Below are 14,307 nucleotides of genomic sequence, written 5' to 3' on the forward strand. Positions count from 1 at the left end.
GTGCGCCTTGAAAATGGAGGGATTTGATGTTTCAGCATTGTGAAGGCTTCAGAGAGGAGGTGACATTTGGGAAGAGTGGGTTTGCTAGTGGTGACCAGGAGAGAAGTGGTAGCACAGGGGATGCCAAGGTGTGGGGTGCGCAGGGCTGGGAGGCTTGGCGTACGGTTAATACGCATGGCATTATTTGGTAAGTATATACATAACATGATTTAGTAAGTATGTACATGTACATAATTTCCGAAAGTACCACCATGATGGTCTTTTATGCATAATTTAGCTCGAAATTTTTCACGTGTCTTTTCTTTCTGTCTTTTTGTTTTTGTTACTGCTATCAAACACTGTCATCTTTGCAAGCCTATATTGATTATTCTGGAGCATTTATTGCCTAACCAGAAATGTCAGTAAGAAATGTTCTTTAGACTGGAAAGATAGACTTAAGGCTCTGTGCTTTAATAAGGGCTTTTTGTTCTGGGAGGGACAGAGAACGTGGGGTCAATTTTACTTTCAGCTCAATTTATTAGAAACCCCAAACTGAAATAAACTTTATCTCAAAGATCAGCCATTTTACAGCCCTGTCTGGGTAGCTGAGTGTCATCCCTGGTCAGGGCACATACAGGAGTCAACCAATGAATGCATAGATAAGAAGAACAACAAAGTGATGTTTCTCTATCCCTTCCTCCCTCTCTTTCTCTTTCCCTCTCCCTTCATCTCTCTCTCTCTCTCTCTAAAATCAATAAGAAAAAGTTCAGCAGTTTTACAATTTCAGCTAGAACTTATTCCGCCGTACATGCTACTCAAGATATTAAGAGATTAACAAGGTTTATTGAGCTACCGTTTACTTAGAATTTACATATCAGAACAGATGTGTAAGTCTTAAATATCTCAAAGCAAAAAAAAAAAAGTATTCTATCTAGAATGTTGTTGCTTTTATAAGAAGCACTAAAAGTAGACCAAGGAACACAGTTTTGTTCTAACAGATGTTAAGGTTAATTGTAAAGATTAGGAGTCTATTATGGATCAGAATTGAACACTCCTCTAATGATATGTGTATACTGTTCCTGTTATATTGACTTTATTTTCCAAATTGTAGTTTGTAGAATTAGTTTCCTTTTAATTGATATTCTTACATATACTATTTATTCAATAAAAGAGTTCTGATGTTTTTTTAAAAGGTGACTCAGCAGGTACTGAGTCAGGGAGGCTCCAAAATGCCGAGACCAGGAGATTGGGGCTTATCAGTAGGTCCTTGGGGATTCTGGGGCTCACTGCTCTGCCCCTGGGGTGAGCAGTACATTAAGGGTGTAGGTGTCATGGGTGAAATTCTGAGCCTCCTCTTCTCTCTTCAACCGAAGCAGCTCTGATCCCCCTGGTTTCTACATTAGGGTTCAAGGGAAGATTCTCCTTGAAAAACAAAGTTCCTTTGCTTTAAAGACATTCCCGAGGTGTTGGGGAGGTGCTGGGGGTATTACGCAGAGAGGTGACATGGTTAGGTGTCTATTTAGGAAAATAACTCTGGCATCAGGTCATACATCTAGTTAAGTGCTAGAGCCAGAACTTGACTTTGAGTAGTCTGACCCCAGAGCCTGCCCTCTTAGCCATGACACTCTCTGTGGTGGTGCAGACTCAAGAGTGATGTGTGTAGCAGTTAGGCGATCATACCTGTGGTCAGAGAGATCAGGGTTCGAGTCCTGGTTCTCCCTTGATGCTCATTTTCCTCATCTATAAAATGCAGTCTCATTACTTGGTCACTCCTGAGAGCACCTGGATTGTGTCTGTTTTACAGCCGGCCCAGAAAGGCACACCTGTGTCGAGAGGGGACAGCAGCAGCGCACCTAGTGTGATGATTTCTGGGGACTTCAGCTCCTTCGTCAAGAGTCGGCAGGGGGAAGAGCTGCTTTATGCCCCAGCAGGGCTTTACCAGGTACTTTTGAGAGCAAGGTGGCCACATGAAGTGTGTGTCTCTGTCCCGTTCTCTTCATGCCCTTCCTGCCAGGCAGGACATTCTGAATAGGAGAGCATTCTCCAAGTAGACAACAGGTAGTCTTCTGACTCCAGACTCCTGTTTCCCACTTTAACGTGCTTATGAATTGTCAGAGGCCCTTATTAAAATGTGGATTCTCTTTCAGAGGGTCTGGGGTGGAGCCTGAGAGTCCGCATTTTTCCTGACCAACTCCTCGGTGATTCCTATGCTGGCTCTGTATTAGACCCCTCTTCACCAAATACAGCTTCCGACGACTGTGATAATATTCCAGCTCTGCTCAGTCCAATATGGTGCCCACTACCACCATGTTCCCCAGTGTGACTGGGGAACTGAATTTTAAATTTCACATAATTTTCACTTAATTGGCGGCATGCCGCTAGTACCTATCTTACTGGTTAGGAGAGTCTTAGAGCATGCGTTATGTTATTTTTGGTACGTTGCCACTGATGCCTCAGCTGTGGGTACTGATGCTTCTACTGTGTAAACTGGTACCTGCTGAAACCTGCAACATAATTCCTGCCTGCCCACTGTCACCCTCTTTTCCACACTCTCGGCTATGATGGTTATCTCTGCTTAGCAAGAAGGCAGAGTCCCCTGGAGGAAAATGTGAAGAAAAAAAAAATCTCTGCTTATTCTTTGAAATAGAAGTCCCAGAAAGTAAGGGCAGAAAGCTCCCAGTGAGGGAAGAACTTGTTCCTTACTTCAAATTGGGTTTAGCAAAGATTGGAGCCAAATCCTTTCCTAGGCAACTAAACCTATTTTTCTACATGTTTGCTTGAGTTTTCAAATGACCGAAAAAAACCTCCTGGGATATTATCACCCATAAAACCCAGAGGGTCTCCATTCATAAAAAACTACTGCTATTTCACAGTCCGCTAGCCACTTAGAGATGGAAGCCAATGATCTGTGGCTGCCGTTATTGATCAATCTTCGTGAAATGTTTCCCCTCCTCTCCCTCAAATACATCACTGGGTTCCCAACATCTGTTGACTGTATGAAAGTTTACAAACCCTCTAACAAGGGACTCAAGGCTCTCTGTTCCCTAGCCCCAATCTACTTTCAGAACCCTTTTTTTTTCTTCTTGACCAACATCCTACACTCATCCAATTGGTCTTGTTGACTATGCCTGGTATGTTTCACCTTCCGGCAATACGATGCCTACTGCCCTCTCCCGGACCCCATCTGGCACCTTCTTTTATCCTTCAAGGTTCAGCTTAAGCGTCACCTCTTCCAAGGAGCCTTTCCTTCATCCCACAGGGATCCCGTCCTCCTTGGAACTCCCATCACAGCCCTGAGTTTTTTGCCATTTATCCCGTAGTAAAAGTGGCAGAAGTGTGCCCGTGGTGAAAGTGGCATGCTCAGTTCATACTGAGCCTTACCTTCTCTTGTGTCCCGATTCTGTCTGTTCTTCTACCCAGGTCATTCCAGCTTATGGTATATTTTTGTGGTGACTGATTAGGTGACTCTCTAAAAGCAGACTCAATAGGTAATAACAATAAGATATGCCATTGACTGAAAACTTGCTCTAGTTCACAGTGTTAACATATCTTAAGATTTAATCCTCACAGTAATACTATGGGATCAGTATTATTTTTAATCTCCATTGTACAGATGAGGATGTGGAGGCTGGGAGAGGGTAAATCTCTTGTTCAAGGTTAGGTAGGTACTAAGTGGGAGCATTGGTCTTTGAATCAGGTATCTGACTCCAGATTTACTCTTATGACCTTAACTTCATATTTCTCTGAATGATGATGGGATGTTCCAGTTCTGGCTGTACTACCTACAAATTTGTGACCTTGGACAAGTTACCTAACCTCAGTGATCCCATCTGGGAATGGGCCAGTCATTCCCACCTTGCAGGGCTGCGAGGGCTGTTAAATTGCACCTTATGTGTTGAGCATCTAGCTCATTGCCTAGGGCAGCGCAGTGCCACCCCAGGGCTGATGGGGGCAGTGAGGAGCTCGATGACCCTTATCATGGGCTGACTTCCTCCCTGTCTTCCTGCTTCCCTTCCTGGCTCTTTCTGAGTAGAGCTTTTTCGGAATCACCTTGGGTTAAGAACATTCCACGTTGTCTCTGGTTCTAGGGAAACCATGTGGCCATCTGCTGTGTTGGTGACCCAGCAGAAAAGCCTGGATCAGGAAGCCACCTGTGCTGCAGGAAATCCGGCTGGTGAGGTTCCTGCCCTGGGAGGAGACAAAGCGGACACTGTTCTTTCGCCCTCATTGCCAGCTCCCTGTTCCCACCCAGCGTGGGAGGGGCCCCAGTCCACAGGAGCGTGGGTGGAAAGCAGCTTCCCTTACCTTGGTTCACCGTCCGGGGCCCTACAACAGCCCCAACTTCAGAACTCAGACTTTTCGGCCTGACTCTGGCACCTGAGGCCTGGGATACCTCCTAGCCTCGCTCATTTCCCTTCATTCTTTTTGGCCTTACTTTTGCATCTTTAGTCTTTCTCTCCGTGATAGCTGCTCACCTCCCTTGAACCTGGTCCTCAGAGGAAGTCAGGTTCATGGGGTCTGACTTCTTGCTCCCAATCTGTGATCTGTCATCGCCCACAAAGTAGCGTTGAGGCCACAAACACCAGGAGGCAGGGCTGGGTCTATTTACTGTGACGTGATTTTAATTAATCCCCGTGGCTAAAGTCAGACTTTGACTTTCCTCTTGTTTATATGCCAGAGGCTGACTCTCTGGATTTGGCTCCCAGCTCTGCCACTAACAAGTGGTATGATCTTCAACATGTTACTTTAGCTTTTGGATACCAGTTGCCTCATCTGTAAAATGGGAGCAGTTAAAGTTCTTACCTCACAGGGTCTTTGGGAGAATTAACCAAAAGTTTGTAAAGCACGTAGTATAGTCCCTAGCAGGAAGACAGAAATGATCTTATGCTATTAATACCGTTATAATTTTCAGGTGTATGAATTGAGGCATGAAAACATTGTTCCCTTCTTTGGTGTTTGCACAGAAGCCCCCAACATCTGCCTGGTCAGTCACTCAGTATTGCAAAAAAGGAAGTCTTAAGGTAAGTAAAATAGCACATCTTACCTTAGGTTTGATTAGCCACAGCTACAGAAGAGGCTTATCAATGCTTTTGCCCCTTGATCCCTCTGGACTAATTGCAAGACCTGAATTATCCTGTTGGGTTGCCTGCAGGGGATCAGATTAGCAGTGGAATTGCGGAGTGTCCGGTTTCCTTTGTTCTGGACGGAAAGCCTCCGAGCTTGGTTTCAGCTCCTTCCCCGTCACAGCCACCCCTAAGTTGCGTCTCTGGGCCCATCCTGCCCATGGTAGGTGACCATCCACTTCATGTCAGGAACAAGAATGTGTTTGGAAAACTCAAGATTGTAACTTTCTCAACATTGAGGCAGATTATGATATTTCCTGAAAACGTTTTCAGCTCTGTCTTGGGCTGTATGTGTTCTGATCAACACCATCCAGTGTTTTAGAAGCAAGGCCATTGGTTATATGGAGTTCACTGTGCTTCAGGTTGAATCACTGGTGATATTTTCAATAGCTGTGTTTTTCAGGATGTTTTGAGAACTTCTGGTATGGAAATGGATTGGATATTCAAACTCCCATTTGCATATGACGTAGTCAATGTGAATATGATGTGAACTATTTTAAAGAACAAGTACCATAGTGTTTTTGAATTGTTTTGTGTTGTGGATTAAATCAGACCAGAATTTTCCCCCAAATTCTGGTCCTTCTCAGATCTCTTCTTCAAACAAAGTGATCGCACCTACATGATCTACCACTTCAAAACAAATATACCACTTCGCTCAGATTTTTCATTATTTTCTCTCCCCCTGACTTCAAGTAAATATCAAGAGAGCAAAGTATTTTGTATCATTGTCGAAAGGGAGGCTAGATTTGCCCAATCAGGAAAAATGGTGGTATTTCTGTTTCAGGATAGAATTTTTTACTCAAAAGAAAATCTAATTCCTAGATAGATCATAGAGCAACTGGAGAAAGGATTCCAAATACCCCTTCATTTTCCCGGGTCTTCTATTTCTTTCTTAGAAAGTGGGGATCAGAGCCACGGTACCCGCAAAGCTGTTACACAGAAATATAGCTCGGCAAAGTTAAAGAAGCAGGCAGAATCTCTACTTTGGGCGAAGAGGCCTGTGGTGGCTGTTACAAAAGAGGATAATATTAATAGTAACAGCTAAAATATAGTTACTTTTGCCCCAATACTTTCCAGTACCTGTATATATTAATTTGCTTAATTTTCACAACAAAATATAAGGTAGATCTATTATTAGGCCCATTTCACAGGTGGGGGGTTAGTCAGATAGGCCATGTCAGTGAGGACCTGAGGCTGATCTCTTCAACCTGGGCTAGAATGCAGCTGTTCTTTCTAAACTCACTGCATCTGTTTCTACGATAGCAGGGAGGACCAGTCCAGTGACCTTGGATTGGGTTCTGGCGAGGAAGCCCCTCAGTGACAACAATCAGGGCTGGCCACCATCTGTCAATCAACAGTCCATTCATCAGCCAATAGACTCCTGTAGGCAAGACCCAGCCTGGGTGTTGGGAGGGATGCAGAGGTGAAACTGAAGCTCTGCCCTTTTGGAGTGCAGGGTCAGTGACTCACAGAGCAACTTTGACTTTCCGTCTCCTCTGTGGACCTCAGCCTCCAAGTAGCTGAATGGATGATGTTGGCCTGTTGATAACCAAAGGCTTGTCTTTCTCAAGGACTTAATTGCTCTTTGTTTCTAAGGAGCTGCATCTTAATGGCCTTGCGAGACTTTGACTTCCTAGGCCTTAAGGGGAAGTAATTTAGACAGAAATCTTCTTGTGATTGGGTCTCTTTGGATGACACTGAGTCAACACTGTTCTTTCAGTAAACTCCACTGAGCATCTGTTAATGATTTATCTTACTCTGGGCACCTTTGCAGAACGACAAGGACTTGTTTCTAACTTTAAATGGCTTAAAATCCAGCTAGAGAAAAAATTGTCAGGAAATGGACATATAAAATTATTGAAATCACAGGGCACAGTTCTGAAATAGACTATGGCGTGGCATCCTCCCCTACCCTGGCTCCACTCTGCTTCCCTTCACCCACTCCCCCTCCCCCTCCCCCTTCCCCACCCAGCAAACCCGGGGAAGTACTCCAGACTTCCAGTGATCTGTCTCCTGCCCCATTGAAAACAGCTGACATCATTTATATTGGTTGTGAAGGGAAATCTAGTGAATTCTCCCTAAGGTAGAAATGCCCAATAGATTTAGCCTTTTCAGCTTGGGCATTTGGCTATTAAGAAGCATTAGGCCAAAAGTTGCTTTGGAGTAATGCTGGGGTGGGTGAGAATGATAATTAGCAGGGAAAATCTCCTGAGTGACATCAGCTACCCCAGGTCACTGAGTCTGTCTCCTACTTTATGCCAGAATGACAACTTGGAACCTTGTTTCAGAAGGAGCCCTTTCTCTTGAAATGAAGTGTGCACCCGATGGAACTGTTCAAGGAAGTCACAGTGAGCTAGGCTAAGGCACATTGAAGCCCTTCAAGACCAGCATTCCTTGAAAGGGGACTTCAAGTAATTTCTTACCACCCATGGTAAACCATGGGTGACTTTGACAGGAAGCCAGGCACTGGGCCGAGCTCTGTGGTCAGATTGTGCTTCTGGCCACCACAGACCAATCATAAAAACAGTTTCTCTCCTGATGCCCATTTGACCAGAACAGCCTCTACAGTAGGTATCAGAGAGATTCTGGGATGCCACAGACTTTTCAAAATAATGGAAGTATATTGATCGAACACCTGATTTTGGTCAAACCCGATTCTGGTCATGGAGGGCACCAAGGAGTAAGGCTCATTGTTCTGTCCCCAAGGTATCCAACCAGCCGGGGAAGGAGCTTTGGAGATATAATGGTCTTCTTAAGTGAGAGATGGGTCTCCCTTTCTAAGGAAGAGGAGTCTTGATGGATTAAGAGGGTGGAGGGCAGTTGACGTGGAAGTTGTCTTGGGGGTTTGAAGCCTGGCTCTGCTACTTACAGACCAGGTGACCTTGACTACCCTGAGCTCCAGTGCCCCTGTGAGTGAAATACAGAAAACAGGGACACCTACCTCACAGGGTTGTTCTGGGGACGAAAGCACGCAGAGTGGTTAGAACCGTGCCCACTTCATGAAAGGTAGCCAGTGAGTATTGTCAGTATTAGTAGGACCGGTACTGTTACTGTTGCCACAGATAACTCCGTTACTAGTATTAAAAACCATGTACTTTCTTATTTTATTCCTTCATCGGTCCTGTGGAGTAAGTCTGCACTATCCAGATACAGCAGCCACCAGCTCCATGTGACCCCTGAACCCTGGCCGTGTGACTCATCCAAACGAGATGCGCTCCATGTGTAAAGCATATGCCAGACTTCGAGGACTTAGGAAAAAAATGAAAATAAAATATCTAGTATTTTTCTGTTGGTTGCATGTTAGAATGATAATATTTTAATACATGGGGTTAAATAAAGTATATTAGTAAACATAATTCCACCTGTTTAATGAAAAAATTAAAACTATACCTGTGGCCTGCATTATATTTCAAGTGGATGGTGCTCTAAGTTATTCATAGTGAACTTGATTATTAATTCATCAACTCCAATATGAATATCAATATTTACTCCACTTCACAGGGGAAATATGAGACTTAGCTGGGCAACGTGACCTGCCCAACTGGTACGAGGAAGACTGGGGCTCGCAGCCAGTCTGGGTCTTGGGCTGGGCTACGTTTCCTCCCTGTCGAGTGCCAGAGAGCACAGACGTGGGGTCCAGAGAGAGGAGCCCTGGGGGCCATCCCCAAGTTTCTAACAGGAAAATAAATGTAAGTGGCAGACAGGTAGGTGATAGAATTGCCAAATGCATAACACCTGGCACATAAATCATGCGCCTCTCAGAGTTCAGTTTGTTCTCTGACGTCCGTGCCTTCATGCATTTCCGTCAAGCATGCAATTCCGTCCCCTTAGATACATGTGCCGCTAGAAGAACAACCGCAAAAGAGAGATAATGTGCTGTCTCCCGGAGAGGACTACAGGCCTAGGATTCCGAGTATCCCCCCAAACAAGCGGTTTGTGCTGTATGGAATGAGCTCTACTAATAACCATGACGTCAGGGGGGGATCAGTGGCGACCGGAATGTAAAATGTGCCTGGGGTTGGCCTGGCAGTAGTGCGGCAAGGGATGGCCGTGGGTGTCAGGGGCAGTCCTCATTCACGGCAAGGTCTCTGTGAGGTCAGCGAGAACTCTGCATGGGACATAGGTCTCCCCAGATTTCAAGCCCAGACCTGGCCAGTGGGTGCCTCCCTGGAGAAGTTCCAGAGAGCTCTAGCCAGGCCCTTCCAGGTGCAGCTGAGTGGGTTGCATGTCCAAAATGTGACTCACCTTTATCATCTTATGAAAACAAGCCACGTTGATAGAGGAATGCAACCTCTTGATTTGGGGTTAGGGGCAACGGCAATGTTGGTGTGTTCTCTGTCCTGTAAGTTTCTTTATTACTTTCTGTATTAGCCTGTATTTCTAAGGCAGTACTGGCTGAGGGCTCTTGCTGAGACGGTGACTCAGCCTGGCATCACTGCTGCGGGAGAGGTGAGTCCCCGAGCTGGCGCCCAGGAGGTCCAAGGACTCTGTCTCAGGGTGCAGTAGTCCATTCAGGAGCCCTCCACACACTCCTTCTTGCTGGAACATTGAGGCCCAGTGCTTTCTCAGGGCCACACCCATGAGTGACTTCCCCTCTTCTCAGCTGGGCTTGAGATTCTCTTGAACCCGGCTGTTCTTGTACAAGGGTGTTAGGAGAATTAGGTGCACTTTGACCCACCCTCCTCTTCCTCTGCAATGGAAATGGCAAAATCTAGTGATTTAGAAGAAGCTGGGCTTCGCAGGCAACCCAGTCTGGGTTTGTATCCCAGTGCTGCCCTCACTCCTTGGGAGCAGTTTAAAACCCTAAGTTTCCTCATTAGGAAACAAAGGAGAATATTAACCTACCTCAGGAAAGGCCAAATGTGAAACGATGTATAAGGTACCCTGTTCCCAGTACTTCAGTGCCCATCTCAGAGTGTCTCAAAAGAAAGGTTTAAGGTTACCTATTTGGTCATCATGAATCCATATGACAGTCTGGATGTCCATGGAACCTTGTGGCTAAAATGAAGTAATCACTTCTCATTCTCTACCCTTCACAGACTTTTTTTTTTTTTTAAATCAGCAAAGGAGCGTTGGTCAGGGGCCTGGACTTGGGAGTCACACTGCAGAATCCTCAGTCCAGCTCCACTGCTGGCTGGCTGTGTGACTTGGGCCAAGTTCATTTCTCCCTTTTCTCATCCGTAAAGTGAGGTTGACGAGAGTGCCACCTGCCTCCAAGAGTCCCTAGGAGTTACATGAGCTGGGTTATGTGAGGGACTTCAGATGCTACCTGGTACCCAGTTAGCATGCTAAACCTAAAACAAAACAAGACAAAACAAAACAACAGCAAAACATCTGGTAAAAGCCTTGAGAAACAGGCACTGGCCATCTTCACTTGCTCTGAAACCTCTAGTCTGAGGCAGGTGTGAGGGGGCCCAGGCTGATGCAGGTCAATCTGCTCGGCGACAGCCCTGTACCTGTGACATACTGAGGCTATTGGTTCTCTGCTGGTTTCCAAACAACATGTTCTGAAAGTAAGTGATTCAGAGATTCAGATTGATTAGGTAGAGTGACATTAGGTCAGTACTTTATGTCCTAGAAACGGACTTTCTCATCGAGTCATTGAGGAAAGTAAGGAAATGAAAACTGAAACAATGAACAGGGAGTCTTTCTATCTCCCCGGACTGTTATGGTTGGCTTCCGAGATGCAGTGAGTCATTGTCCCTTAACCTTCACGTCACCACTTCCAGGTCTGCCCTTGGACATACCAGAGAAACGCAAACACCAGCCTCTCGACTCGTGTTTCAGACGAGACAGTTCTCACTTCCCAGACTGATCTCTTCCCCGTGTACTTCCCGGGCCGTTGTGTCCCTCCTCAACTCAAGGCCCTCCTTCAGACCCTCTCTGCCCATGGGAAGATGCTCCCCTCATGTCCTTGCTGAGGGAGAGCTATCACTGCCTTTCTTGTAAAAAATTAGGTTTATTGCGGTGACGCTGTTGAATAACATTATGTAAGTTTCAGGCGTACAGTTTTATATCACATTGTCTGTATATTGCATTGTGGGTTCACCCCCCAAAGTCTAGTTTCCTTCCATCCCCATGTATCCGACCCCCTTTACCCTCTGTATCTTACCCCCACCTCCTTTCCATCTGGTCACCGTCATACATACTGTTGTCAGTGTCTATGGGTTTGTTTGTTCATTCATTGCTTTCTATCTTAGATCCCGCATAGGAGTGGGGGCATCTGGGTCTTGTCCTTCTCTGTCTGACTTATTTCCCATAACATGATACTCTCAAGATCCATCTGTACTCTTGCAGATGGCATATCTCATGTTTTACGGCTGAGTAGTATCCCCTTAGACACATGTGCCGCATCTTCGTGATCCCGTCATTCACCGAGGGACACCTAGGTTGTTTCCAGGTCTTGGCTATTACATCATTGCCGTTCTGGCTCACTGCCCTTGGTAAGCATTTCCAACTATTTGCACATTCTTTATCATATTTATGCATGTTTCATTATAATTTAAGTGGATATTTACTTTGTGTCATGCTCCATGTCTGGTGTCTCATGTGCAGTATCACGTCTAATTTCCACAGCCACCCTGTGGGGTAGAGTTCACTGCCATTTCCATTTTAATGAGAAGAATGAGGCTGACAGAGATCAGGTAACATGCCCTCTCCTAAGTGGTAGAGCTGGGATTTGAACTCAGGAACCTGACCACTAGGCTATATTTATTTTGAGATGGTCTTGCCTTCATGGTTCCACACTGAGGGACTAGACATTGTTTTCTCCTTTTTGAGCGTCCGTGACCTGGTTGACTTCTTAGGGGAGGGGCTGTGTCAGTGGCTCTTGGACAAATGAACAGAGTAGCTACGCCGCCTACCCTGGGTCTGTGCCTCTGTGTTCCTTTCTCCCATCTCCCCTTCCACTGGCGTCCATCTCCACCTGCTCAAATTCACGTGCTCATTTTCACCCTCCTGGTGTGTGCTGTTCCTTCATAGGAGCCCACTGAGAACCCAAGGAAACCTGAAGCCTTCCAACTGCCTGGTGGACGGTTGGATGCAGGTGAAGCTGTCTGGGTTTGGGCTGTGGGAGCTCGAGTGTGGCCAGACATAGAGAACATAGGAGAAAATGACGGACCGCTCAGGTCACCACTGGCGGGTCCTGGACCCACCAGCTGTGGACAGAGTAGGAAAGAAGTTCCTTCCCACTTCTGCTTCCTGGTGCTCACGGGCACCTTCCTCCGGAGTTGGCGGCGTGTGGCTGCTCTGCTCACCAAGGCGATGAGAACAGGTGGCAGGGGTCACTGGGGTGATGTCTGAGTTAGCAGAACTGGTTGTCATCCCTGCCCAGCTGGGCGACTGAAATGAGTCACTGTCCTTGCCTGTCGTCCTCTCTGTCCCATCACATCTTCCTGCCTTGTCAGCGTCGAGTGACTACCTGCCACGCACGCTGAGGGTGAAGAGTTCAGCAGTTCTCTGTTCTCTCTGTGTTCCCGTATCACTTGGGGAGCTTTTAAAAGTACATAGGGCAGAAAACTGTACTCAAAGAGTGATTAAAAAAAATACACAGGGGCTGGGTCCCACCCCACCTCCACTGAGTCAGAAGATGGGGTCTGCACGTCATACTGTCTTTAAGAGCTCCCAGGTGGTCCTGGTGAGACCCAGCGTCTGGAGTGCACCCCTCCTCATGAGAGCAGCGGAGGCTCGGGGACCGTTCCTGCATGCGTGGAGTTAACCGAATGCTCTTGAGTTCCACCTCACACGTGGCCAGAACCCTGTTCCGCCCAGAGCCCTCAGCACTGACCACCTCTCCTTGGAGCATCACGTGGCCAGCAGCTCCGCTGAGCATGTGCAGGAGGTTCAGTAACAGGGGACAGGATGTGTCTTCCAGAGAAAGACACAGGGGCAATTCAAAGACTCGCCAGAAGCCACTCCTACTTCTCCATCTTCTGATATATTTTGTTTTAATGATTATACCCTATAATAACATAAACTTAGACACCTCGCTGCAAATAAAGGAATGTGTTTAAAATATCCAGAATAGGTAAATCTGGAGACTAAATGCGGACTGGTGGTTTTCAGGGACTGGGGATGGAGAGGAAGGAGAAGCTGCTTCGTGGGTATGGGGTTTTACTGTGGGGGACGGAGGCGTTTCGGAACTGGATAGAGGGGCTTGGTGGTCACGCAGTATTGTGAATGGGCCAAGTGCCACTGAATCGTTCACTTTAAACTGATTCATTTTATGTCACGTAGGCGATTCAGAAACAGAAAAGAACAAGAACCAACACCTGTCGCTGCATAGCCATGAGTTGCCCACTGTTAACCTGTTAATGCCTGTTTTTCCTGGTTATTTTCTCTGTAGTCACACCCTCGGACCCCTCATTGCCCTTGACGTCAGGCTCCGTGGGGGCCGATGTCTCAGGGGTTGGGTGCTTTCATTTCTCCGGAGCTTCCCCGAGATAGGAAGGGGGTCTTTCCCATTCTGCCTGGAAGCTCTCTCCCTGCAGGCCATCATCTCATTGCTTTGCAGAGCTCTGTTGGACCACCCCAGGGCTGCTGTGGCTCCCAGAGGCGCCCGGTCGGGCACCCCCAAGGGAGGCGTGTACAGCTTTGCCGTTCTGATCGGGGAGCTGGTTCACCAGCACAATCACGGGCCTTTCAATGACCGAGACGAGATGCTGGACAGTAAGGTGGGGAGTGTGTCCTGGGCCGGTTTTGGTTATCAGGGTTGGTTGGTGAAGGCTCGTTTTATTGGTTGTTTTATTAAATGTGCATTAATTTATAATTTATTGCACTCTTATTTTTTAATTCTTTTTTTTAGAAGAATTAGAAAACAATTGCAACTTGATTTTTAAAAAATCAAGGAACTCAGAATTATGTAACTTATTCTGTAACAGGAGCCAGATCCTGCTGGAAAATGTGTAAGATTGTGCTGGTTCTCCACACAGTATCCTCCCCTGGCTTCTCATTTGGGGAGTGAAAACTAAGTCCTTACAATGGCCTACACGACCACCAGAGGCCTCGAAGCCAGCCTGGGTGACCTATGCTCGTGTCCTAGGGCCACCATAACAAGTTTCCACAAGCCTGCAGCCTGGCTTGAAACAACAGAGATTTATTCTCTCATAGCTCCAGAGGCTCCAAGTCCAAACGGAAGGTTGTGCTTCCTCTAGAAGCTCAAGGGTCCATCCATTCTTGCTCCTCCCAGCTTTTGGTGGCTGCCTGC

The 14,307-nt window shown here is 46.6% G+C and overlaps 1 pseudogene; it reads left to right on the forward strand.

The window, feature by feature from the left end:
- Nucleotides 1–14,307, forward strand: part of LOC118999381 (guanylate cyclase 2G-like) — a 41,346-nt pseudogene that overhangs the window by 15,239 nt on the left and 11,800 nt on the right.

This window comes from Sturnira hondurensis, unplaced genomic scaffold (genome assembly GCF_014824575.4).
Source record: "Sturnira hondurensis isolate 20B ecotype Veracruz unplaced genomic scaffold, ASM1482457v3 Scaffold0014854, whole genome shotgun sequence".
NCBI classification, from domain to species: Eukaryota; Metazoa; Chordata; class Mammalia; order Chiroptera; family Phyllostomidae; genus Sturnira; species Sturnira hondurensis.